At 43.0% G+C, this 12,198-nt stretch overlaps 1 protein-coding gene across 1 annotated transcript in view; it reads right to left on the bottom strand.

Annotated features, from left to right (window-relative positions):
* The window catches only part of PAICS (phosphoribosylaminoimidazole carboxylase and phosphoribosylaminoimidazolesuccinocarboxamide synthase), a 417,483-nt gene that overhangs the window by 319,472 nt on the left and 85,813 nt on the right, over positions 1–12,198 (bottom strand). The gene's annotated exons all lie outside the window — the stretch shown is intronic.

A 12,198-nucleotide genomic window follows, 5' to 3' on the forward strand; every position in this document is an offset into this window, starting at 1 on the left:
ATGACCAAAACATGTCTTGACAATAATTATTTTCTGTTCAATGGAGAATTGTTTCATCAAGTGTGCGGGACCGCGATGGGCACCTGCTTCGCCCCCAGTTATGCGAATCTGCATATGGGCTGGTGGGAGGAGCAGGTGGTCCAAGTTCGGTTCCCCAAGGAATGGCAAGAAAATGTAGTTTTTTGGAGCCGGTATATAGACGACTTGTTTGTCGTTTGGAAGGGCTCCCAGAACAGTGCACGTGACTTTGTGAATAGGTTACAAGAGAATGATCTCAATTTAAAATTGACGTTTGAATTAAGTACAGTAAGTGTCAATTTTTTAGATGTAACTGTCTATATTGCAGGAGAAAAGTTGGAAACAAAGCTTTACCGTAAGGCCACAGATGGGAATACTCTACTACATGCGACTAGCTTTCATCCAAACAATCTAGTAAGAAGTATTCCCTATGGCGAGTGTTTAAGAGCCATGAGGAATTGCAGTAGCAAGGAAGACCTCAGCACAGAATTAAAATGTTTGAAATCTAGGTTTGCAGCTAGAGGTTACCCTAGTAAATGGGTAGACACAGCAATCTGGAAGGCCCGTAAGAAAACGAGAGAACAAATCCTGTTTAGTCACCAAAACAGACATGAGATGCCAGATAATGACAGTGACAGCAAATGCAGGCTGATTACTAACTTCAACATGCAAGAGGGCAGTCTTAGAAAAATCTTGCAAAGACATTGGCACATCATTGCCAATGATCCTGTGCTTAAAAAATATGTGGGACGTAGGCCTTTGATAACTTTCAGGAAGGCCAAGTCACTCAAGCAGTCTCTGGTCAGCAATATGCTCCCTGCAACGAAAGGGAGAACAACTAAAAACTGGCTTAGTAGAAAAGAGGGCTTCATAAAATGTGCTAAATGCAAAGCCTGTGTCCATGGCAAAAACACATCCAACTTTGTGGGAGGCCTATCACCGGTTTTAAATAAAATCAAGGGCCACTACACCTGCAAAACGGATTTTGCTGTATATGTCCTCCGTTGTCCATGCGGCCTACGTTACGTTGGGAGCACAATACTACAAGTACACAAGCGTGTCTTACAACACTTGAGGGCCATCAAAAACGGGGATAAATCCTACCCCGTAGCAAGACATTTTGACCAATTCCACGACAGAAATACCAAAGGACTTGAGTATTATGTAATTGATGCAGTCCCACTGAGTGAGAGAGGTGGGGATCGAGTTAAAAAACTGAGGAGGTTGGAATCTAAATATATTATCAGGCTTAATACTAAGATCCCTGAAGGCCTTAATATAGAAGAAGATTTTCATACACATCTATAAAATAACAGTAAACTTCCTTCCTTCTCCGTTTAGCAAACTTTTTTTAAACAAAAAAAAAACAAAAAAAAAATAATAATTTTTTAGTATGTATCATTGTAAGTAGAGTTTTGTAGTTTCACGGATATACACATTAATGTTCAACAGACTTAGTTTAAACAATAGCCTTGAAAGAATGAAATTGAGCTTAGTAATATCAGTATATGCCCACTAGGGCTTAATCCACTAGGATCATGTACTGAGTTTAGCTATTTATGAAAACAATTCTGCGGTTTGAATGTTGGCCCACTAGGGCAATAGTGGTTTTGCTTTTGTTTCTATTAATATAAGGCTATTCAAATGATGAGCCTTACTTTCTATGTGAAATGTATTATGCAAATACAAAAACTATTATCGCGGAATTGTTCCAATGTGTTAAGAATATTTACATTAACATGAATTGTATTCACAATTTAACTTTCTGAGCTCAGTAGTAACTACAAATTGCATGGAACTACGAGTCTGTTGTTACTGTCTATGATTTAGTTTTTTACGCACAACGTATGCACTGAGCACTTAAAATGGCGGCAAAACTTTATGTAAAATGTTGGTGAACAAGCTTGCGGGACAAGCGAAACGCGTTCAACGTTTTAGCTGACCGAATAAAGGAATTATTGAAGCACAAGACACGGCGTCGGCTTTCCTACTTGTGAGGAAGTTCTGTTGAATATATATATATATATATATATATATATATATATATATATATATATATATATATATATATAAGGGCATTAAATCAGACTATAAAGAATAAGGCACCTGGCCCTGATGGCATCCCTGCCGATCTTTTTCTGGCCAATACTGTCCTCTGTCTTCCTCTGCTGACCGATATCTTAAGCTGTATAGCTTCCTAGGGCGCTCCAAAATCTTGGAGCACCGTGATTATAGTTCCCAATTTTATTAAAGGGGACAGGTTAGACCCAAGATGTTATCGCCCAGTCTCATTAATTGATTGCACTTGTAAACTGATGGGCAGGGTCATCTTAGATCGTCTGGAGACATGGGTAACCGAAAGTGGGAAGTTTTTGGATATACAATATGGCTTCAGGAGGGGCCTGGGAACTGTTGAACAGTGTCTCATCCTCCACCTGGTCATAAGAAAGTGCACAATAGCCAAGAACGGTTCCCTTTAGCTTGGGTTCATGGATCTTACATCCGCTTTTGATGGGGTGCAGAGAGGGAAACTATGGGAAAAAATGTTTGACCTGGGCATTGATCCACCCCTAGTTTATTTTCTAGCTCAGATGCACCAGGATGTGACTGGGAGGGTTAGGTATGGAGTGGATGGGGAACTCACTGCTCCCATTAAAATGAACCGTGGGGTTTGTCAAGGGTGCGTCCTTGCCCCCTTCTTATTTTGTCTTTATGTTAACGATTTAGAAAGTTATATTAATCAATGGCATGTTGATGTTCCCAAGATAGGCACTAGAAATCTTCCGGCATTACTCTATGCCGATGACTGTGTGTTAATGTCCAGAACCAGTGTGGGCCTGACAAAAGCTTGTCACTAGATTTAATGATTTTATGACTGATCTGGGTTTAAAGACTAATACGGCCAAGTCCTACACCATGGTGGCAGGCAAATCTCCCCCCCCCTTTTAAAATCCTGTTTTATTAATAATGAAAGGTTATCCTATGCCCCACCTTTTTCATATCTGGGAATCCCTTTTGATCAGAAAAGCACTTGGCATCATTTAGTTGAAACAAGGGTTAGTAATTTTAACCAAAATCTGGAGGAGTTGTTTGCGTTTACAAAGAAACTAGGCGCAAAGACCAGTTGATTCAATAATTAACATCTATAAGGCTCGCTTGTGTTCTGTAATCTTGTAAGCGGCTGGAGTGTGGGGCATTTGCAACCTGGCTCATCTTCCGGCAGCTGAGAATAATTTTTTGAGACGCTTATTAACAGTTCCAAGTAGTCTCCACATTATCTTTTGTCGTAACGAACTTGGCTTGACTCCCTTAACCCATCGTATACAAATTGCGCCAATTTAATTATGGCATTCAGTTTGGGCAAAAGATGAGCCGGCCCTTAATCGTGTAATTATATTCAACTGTTTTAGACTCAATTACACGCAGAAGATACCATGGTTTAACTATATAACAAGGCAGTTGGAGACAGTGGGGATGGTGGTTTGTTTTTACAACCCAGAGCGCATTGTAAAGATCCCAAAAATCCAGTTGAAAAAGGACTTTTTGCCTTTTCTAAAGTTGTCTAGTGAGCGCCTGGAGATAGGGAAAAAGAGAGTTTGGGAATATTTGCCTCTAGGATGCTCCCCAAGTGTTGAGCCCTATCTCTCTTTTTATTTTTGTCATGCAAAAATGTTTTATCTTTTCAGATTCAGGTTTAGCATTGCACACTTCTTGGTTTCCTATCCTTGCAAAGCTTACTGTGATGCTAAACTGGATCTATGCCTGTGTGACTCCCAATCAATACAGAATACGCTGCATTTCCTCTTTTTTTGTCAACTCTATACTATGCAGAGGTGTGATTTTAAATATCAGGAAGTGCCGGCCACCACCTCCAGCCTTTAAATGACGAATATATATGTTTACTGGTTTACACATATATTTCCACAGCTGGCCGCCTACGGAATTTGGTTGGAAAAATTGTAATCTGATTTTAAATGAATAGTTTCAGAATATTATGGTTTTTAGGGACGTAGGGTTGTTCTAAAGATCAATATATGTTGTTTGTATGTTGATCTATGACGGTTGTTGGATACTTTTATTCTTGCTAATTAGTGCTATGCTGCTATTTGTTGAAACACTGTTACATTTCTGATTATGAATCTCTAATGTCATGAAGTCTATTATATATTGTCTGTATTATATTTTAAATGTTTTTAAACATTTTTGATGTACTCATTTATGGCTGTAAGTGAGCCAAATAAAGATTATTTGACTGACTGACTGATATATATTAGGGTTTGTGTTGGATAAGGGCATGGTATGGTAGGGATATTTTTTGGGTTTAGGTGGGTAGGAACAAGAGGGGTGGGTAGCGGCATAGGATGTTATGGGTATTTTTATGGCTTGGTAAGGGAATAGGGTTTTAAAGGTAATTTAAAAAAGGGGGTGTTGGGGGTTCCCTTCCAATAATGATGTACAAAAAATGGAAGGGCTTGGGTCGGCTTCCCCCCCCTCAAAAAAATAATGTAAATTATGTAGATAGATGAATAGATAGATAGATAGATAGATAGATAGATAGATATGTAGGGGTCATGGTAAAGGCATGCTTGGTAAAGCCATGCATTGTAAAGTCGTCCATTCTATAATGGACAGTGGGAGGAGGGCAGGTGGACTGGTGGGGCTCACTTGCATAGTCATTTGTCATGTTTTTATAGAATGTGGCCTTGTATAGTGCACAGAGAACCTTCATTGCTGCTCACAGGAAAAAGAATTAAAGGGAACATTGCCTTGCACCACATCTGGATGGAGATGCCATCCGTGATCTGCTAGGCATCAATGGCTGAGTTGATCTGCTCTGGCGTTCAGAGAACTCAACAGATGTTGAATTGCCAATAATTTGTCTTGACATTTAAGCTATGTCCAAAGACTCTTGACACAGGGTCCATGACCCCGGCCCTACATGTTTGTTGCAATACCACATGGCAGTGGTGCTGTCCATGAACATCTGAATCAGCCTTCCCTACATAGAAGGAAGAAAGACTTTCAATGCCTCAATTCCAATAGGCTGATGTGGAGGAGAGACTCTGCCTGAGAACAGAGTCCTCTGATTTCCTCCTCTCCCAGATGGCCACCACAACCCATGTGACGCATTTGTGGTTTGCTGCTGACCAAATAGAGGTTTATAAGCCACCATAGCATATCTTTTGCACTTCCCTCCGATTTCTGGACTAGGTGAGAGAAATTCCCCTGATGCTGTGCCCACTGGGACTTCCGATCCCACTGCAGAGCCTGTATATGCCATTGGGCAAGTGTTACCAGAAGGAAGCAGGAGGCCATGAGGCTCAGCAGCCTCACAGTCAGTCTCACTGGAATCCAGAATAGAGGCTAAAACTTTGGAATCATAGCCTGATTATCCTGGAGTCACCGCTCTGGGGGATAGGCCCAAAACTGCACTGTGTCCAGAAAGGCTCCTATGAAAGGAGCGCCCATAAGGGGATCAGGGGTGACTTTGACACACTGATAGTGAACTTCAGAGAATGCAGAAGGTCCGCTGTAGTCTGGTGGTGGGAGACAAATACCTGGGTCGAGCCCGCCTTTAAACCCCAGTCATCAAAATATTGTATTGTATTGTAATTGCATTTATATAGCGCTTACTACCCATGACGAGACGTCGAAGCGCTTTTTCGGCGAGTAGCACGCTACTCCGGAACCCATAAAGGATTAGTGTTGAATTAGTATAGTGAAATATGAAAGTAATTTGAGTGGTGGATAGGTTAGTCAGTTATTTGGATTCAGAAGGATAGTGGAGGGATAGAAGAGGGAACAAGGTTTGCATTTATATAGCGCTTGTTACACCTGATGTGGTGTTGAAGCGCTTTTTTCTGCGAGTAACACGCTACTCTGGAACCCATAAAAGATTAGTGGTGAATTAGTATAGTGAAATATGAAAGTAATTTGAGTGGTGGATATTATTCGGTTATTTGGATTGAAAAGGATAGTGGAGGGATAGAAGACGGAAAAAGGTTTGCATTTATATAGTGCTTGTTACCCCTGATGGGGTGTTGAAGCACTTTTTTGGCGAGTAGCACACTACTCCGAAACCCATAACGATTAGTGGTGAATTAGCATACTGAAATATGAAAGTAATTTGAGTGGTGGATATTAGTCAATTATTTGGATTGAAAAGGATAGCGGAGGGATAGAAGAGGGAAAAAAAGTTTGCATTTATATAGCGCTTGTTACCCCTGATGGGGTGTTGAAGCACTTTTTTGGCGAGTAGCACACTACTACGGAACCCATAATGATTAGTGGTGAATTCGTATACTGAAATATGAAAGTAATTTGAGTGGTGGATATGTTAGTCAGTTATTTGGATTGAGAAGGGTTGCAGAGGGGTAGAAGAGGGACAAAAGTTTGCATATATATAACGCTTGTTACCCCTGATGGGCTGTTGAATCACTTTTTCGGCGAGTAGCACGTGCAGCCCGGCAGACAAAAATAAATTACACTCACACAGAAAGTTCATGTTTCTTTACACACAAACGTGCGCACAGACAACTGGTGGAACATGGGTGGAAGTAGCGCACTAATGCACAGGCATTTTTGTATCTCACTGCGTCACAGGCATATTATTGCCAAGCCAGCACCTTCGTCTTACAGCCCACTTTAGTCCTGGCAGGCCCTTAGATAACCTTTACCTCCTGGCAAGCACACAACCCTGAACCACTCCAAGATTTGGCACTCCATAATTTCAAAAACAAAATCCGGAACAGGCCACTGACAAAGAAAGAAATACTTGTCGGTAACCACCAGCACTGAAGGGTTGCAATGGGAGCCTACAAAGACATAGTAGACAGACTCACTACAAGAGACGACATGGCAGTAGTTTCAGTGGTATGGGGGAGTTTGCACCTTTTTTTTGCATGTTATGGATACCTCAAAAAATGGGTAGTTGATGAAAAAACCTGTGCCTGATTCCACTGCACATGATTCTGACGAAAGAGATCCATTATTCATATCACTGAAGTCCTCTGCAAGGTGGAACTATGCATTACACCATTTGAGTGCTTTCCAAGGTAGAGCCACATGCATCATACCACCGTAGTGTACTCTACAAGCTGTGCATAACATCATTCTACAATGTTCCCCAAGATAGGTCTATGCATTGCACCCCTGTAGGGTGCTATCGAAGACGTAGGGAAAGTCTGGAACCCCTGATCTCTCAGATGTGCGGCAACCAACGGCATCACTTTGGTGAACAACCGAGGGGTGTTGGTGAGGTCAAAAGGGATCATAGAAAACTAAAAATGCCCATGGCCCTCTATGACCCGCAGGTAATGCCTGTGGGCAGGCAGGATGGGATTGTGGAAGTAGGCGTTCTGCAAGTCCAGCGCTACCATCCAGTCACCAGCGTCCAGGGCAGACATAAACTGAGCTAACATGAGCATCTTGAATTTCTCCACTTCAGGAAGAAATTGAGAGGGTGCAGGTCTAAGATAGGGCAGAGGCCTCATCATTCTTGGGCACCAGGGAGTAGTGGGGATAGCAACCCAACCTACTTTTAATGCTGGCACCCTCTCGACGGTGCCTTTGGCCAAAAGAGCCTGCAGTTCCTGACAGAGCAAGGAGCGGTGGTCCTTGGGAATGCTGGAATGGGCAGCAGGGTTTCTAAGAAGGGATGAAATAGCTCCGCTGAAAAAACATGAAGAACCCAATTGTCCAATAGGTGTTATGGACTGCCAGCGGGGCACGTGATATCAGATCCTGCCACCAACTGGTTGCCTGTGATGGTACGAGGGCAAATTGAAGGGGTTTTGAGGCTGCAGCTGCCGGGTTGTGTGGACTGGATAGACCTATGGCTGATTGTCCCACGAGGCTTGTAAGTACCGAAGCCACAAAAGGACGGTGAAGCCTGTGGGGCTTGGTGGCTGGGGGTGGCAATGTATGTGGCTAGTAGCCCCTACTGTAGCCACAGAAGGAGCGAAAGGCAGAATGGTGTTAGTGGGAGGCAATGGAGGGACCCAGTGACAACCAGGCTATCCCGGAAGGGGTGTTGGGTGAGAAAAGCTGAGTCCCCATGAGCCGACAATGGTGGCGGCCAATCGTCCTGTACACTGGAGCCCCTGTACAGGGCTTGGGTCCGTAGTCCAAGCAGGACATTTGTGAGGGCTTCAGTATAAAGGGAGGAGAGTTTCTGTGGGGATGTCTCCCAGTTGAAGCACCTCTGTCAAGACGTTTGTCTTGACTGCCACTGAGGACAACGTAAAGTCCTGAACCTCCGTCGACCTCATCATCACCATAGCACAAGAAGCTTCTTCCATAGAAACACTAGGAGGAGAGGCTAGGCCAATGTCTGGGTAGGTGTCCATCAGTTCCTCTTACCAGTTGTCCTCGAACTATTCTAAGCATCTCTGATAGCCATAAGGATACTTAGATCCTCCCCAATCATAGTCCTCAGAGGGCCAGTCGAGAAAAAAAGGGCCTGGCTCCGACTCGGAAGGTCAAGTTCCTGCCGGCGCCATACCTGACATCAGGCAACACCAATCCAGCTCTGCATCAGAGTTGGGTATGATGATGGGGTCGGTGGCACCGGGAACAATGTGACTGAGATTGCTCTTGGGAAGGTCACAGTCTTGTGATCAAGTCGGTCTGGATCCAGCACTAGATCCAGGAGGCCCGACTGGCGCCGAAGGCAGACCCTCTGGCAGAAATCCAGTGGGAGCACTCGCTCAACCCATGGGGCCCAAAGACGCTCCAGAGGGGACGGTCCAGCCAAAAATGAGGTGCATGGCCTCATAAAACCCACGTAGCTGGGCAGGGGTAGGCCCAGCTCTGGAAAAGTTGTGGTGTCGGAAAGTATACCCAGAGGCAGGCTTTGCAGCGGACACGTTGGAGAGGGGCCTAGAGTGGTGACGTCATTCAAGCCCCTCGTCCAATGACTTGGACCGGCACGGTGAAGTCAAAACTGCTTAAACTTCTTGGATTTCGTCGATTCTTTTTGTGGGAAATACCGACGACCTCCAGCGCGATGACGTTTGTATGGAACAGCTTCCTGAATGGGTCAGGAACCTTCCATACAACCGGGACCTGGAGCCTTGCGGTGTTGATTGGCGCCGGGTGATCAGGAGCTTCATGGATTGTTAACACAGCACCTTGAGGTTCATGGCTCTGCAGTTCTCACAGGCCTTAGAGTTACGATCCAGGCAGCAGAGACAAACCAGATGGGGGTCTGTCATTGACATTTGCCTGTGACAGGAACCACAAGGTATAAACTCCACAGGTTTTTTGGGTGACATTTCACACACACTGGGAGACAAAGCTCAAATATGTTGACAAAATGTTGAAAAACGTTGTTCAAAAAGTGGACAGAGGTAGCTCTCTCCAGATCTGCGCTAATGGTGTAGAAAGAAAATAAATTATTCGAGTGCACTGGGGTGGTGTCTATAGAGGCAACACGCACGTCAATCCGGTGCGGACAACGCCGATACGGAGCTGAATGACGCCAGCTACCAGTGCACAGGGGTAGGGCTTGATAATTTCCAGAGCCAGTCTTACGCCTGGGGAATACTCTAAGGTAAGTAATCTGTCTGCAGCTAGAAGTCTCTAACAGATACAGTAAACATTGATACAGAAATATTTTGTTTAACTTGTAGAGGAAAACACACATTGCATAGTATCACAGTTTATAAACAAGCACAAGTACCAAGAAAATATCTCCCAAGAGACTGAGACGCTTGCAAGATATGTCTGAACTACCTGAATCATTAGTACAAGTCTAAAGGGAATATCACTTAAATAAATAAATAAATAAAACAAAAAAAGAAATTCCTCCTTTCTTTCTGCTTCTGTCAACTTGATAGGCAGAGCAGCGCTCTACACACACTGCAGATCCTGTAAAACCAAATCAATGTTGGAAAGTAACAACTTCATGCCCAAGTTCGAAATGAGGTAGCATCAATTAGTTTGAAAGAGCAACACAAACAATTATTGCCATTGTAATAAACTGGAACTGTATTACTTCCAGGTCAGAAACCATGAGAATCTAAGTAGTATTATTGATACAAATGAATTAACTGCTCTTGAAATTTAGTAATAGGCTTCCTTGAGCTCATGTTGACGCAACCAGAAATGGCTTTATTGTACTCAATGTTCATACTTGCTACGGGCCTCATTTTGATATTGGCGGATCTGGTTCCGCTGTCATTTTTTCAAAGGTTTCATCGCCCACCTGCTTGGCGGTCCACAAGCTCTATTTAGATGTTAGCAGGTCCATGGACGAAGGACCACCCGAATGCCGCCGACTCCGGCAGGAATTTTCACCCACGTCGACGGCTTCATAGGCAGAAGCAACTGTCAGAGGGAGTCCAGCCAAGATTACTGTCGAGCCAATCACGATGTGCCTTTCCATTGAGGAAACTGTGGCAGGGATACCTCCTACTTTCAGTTGGTGGAATCAAAGGAAATGAGGTAGAAACATACCTTTACTTCTGTTTCCGTCTTGAACCTCATTGTCCAGGCCCTCCATTTGCTGCTATTACATGACCACAATGCTAATCAACTCCGTTATTAACGGGATCTAAGGTAAGCTTGTTTTACACTTGTCTTACTATGAATAGTGTATTTTTACATTGCTCTTACATTGACTTTTTTATGCATAATGCATTATTGTACATCTTACAACTTATCAAGGTAACATGAACACACCTGTATTGAAACTTGAAAAAAATATTTGTTGTTGTGGGTGTTGTGCCTGTGTGGCTGAGGGTGTGCATTCAATAGTGTGGGGCTGTTGTTTGCTATGAATATTTGTAAGAAAAGGGGCATAACACATTACCTACATACATTTAAGAAGCAAACACAACATATACGTGTCTGGGAAACTGGATGGACAGCAGGATGTGAAAAAAACAGTAGCTCACAGACAGAAAAGTCTAGGCACTGGATTGAGCTAGGGAGCTTCTGTACCATAAATAGCAGTTGTGAAGAACTCACTCAGGAGGGTTTGCTCCATTTATATTGTTACGGTCGTGGAGCATTCTCTCTTTACCTGGTGAACATTGTTATTCTGAGGGAGACTTCTCTATTCTTTTCTTGGTATGGAATCAGTGTGATGTTGAGACACTGTTCCTCTGCGCATGGGCAGTTGGTATTGGTACATTGCCTTCTTTGAGGAAACAGTGTTCCCTGCCAATAATTATGTGCTTGCCACACAACCCCAAGTGACAGCTAGATATTGCACACCAGCATAGTGCTGACCGGAAAACAAGTATTAAAAGAACAGAAACATGGTCAATGCTGGGGATAGATCCTGACAGAAATGCATCTCCTCAATGCAGCATATCTTCCATGAATCATAGAGGTGAAGGTCAGTCACAGTATGTAGCAAATTCCTTTTCTGTCATCTCAGACGTTTTTGCAGTTTTCTTGACCACGTTTTTGCAGGTATTAGGGCTCTGTGCCCTATGAAGCTGCTAATTTGTATCACCATGTGTCTGCTCATACCCTAAAATGTATTTCTAATTTGATTTCACTCAATTGGTCTATTTACCTGTCCTGTAAGATCACTGTAGAGAGTGCAAATAATGTGCAGATGGAGTGGAAATTAAATGTCTCATATGAGCTACAGTGTGTATTTACACCACCCACATGCATGACAAAAATATATGTCTGTCAGGAGCAGCACTGGTTTCTGGGTCACTGCAATTTAAATGCACTGTAGGGAAAGTGCATTTGCCATGCAGGAAAAGCCACTTTCATATATTCATAACTCATCCTTCAAGTTTGCCTTGTATGACCTCATGGCAGGGTGCTAATTTATAAAATGATTGCACAGTACATATAAAGGTTATTGTGCTCTCACAGTGAAATGAAACCCAAATGCTATTTCACGATGTTGGCTTTCCTAGACTTTCCCCTGAACAGGCCTACATGGGATTAAAATCTTTATTTCTTATCTCTGGGAAAATGCTAAAAATATGCTTCAAAGCTTTTTTTACTTAATTTTCAAAATATGATTTAAGGGGGAAATCAGAGTTTTGATAAGTTAAGTGCAACAGCAACTTTATAAAATGTACTTTGTACTGCCTGAACCAAAACCTGTCTAAAATCAGTTTTGCCTCTCAGTGCCTCTAGAGCTGGAATACACATTCTTGGCTTGGACAGTTAACAGCTCTGGCTCAGGTGACAACGGCCTGCCTCTTA

This window comes from Triturus cristatus, chromosome 2_2, assembly GCF_964204655.1.
Source record: "Triturus cristatus chromosome 2_2, aTriCri1.1, whole genome shotgun sequence".
Taxonomy (NCBI): domain Eukaryota; kingdom Metazoa; phylum Chordata; class Amphibia; order Caudata; family Salamandridae; genus Triturus; species Triturus cristatus.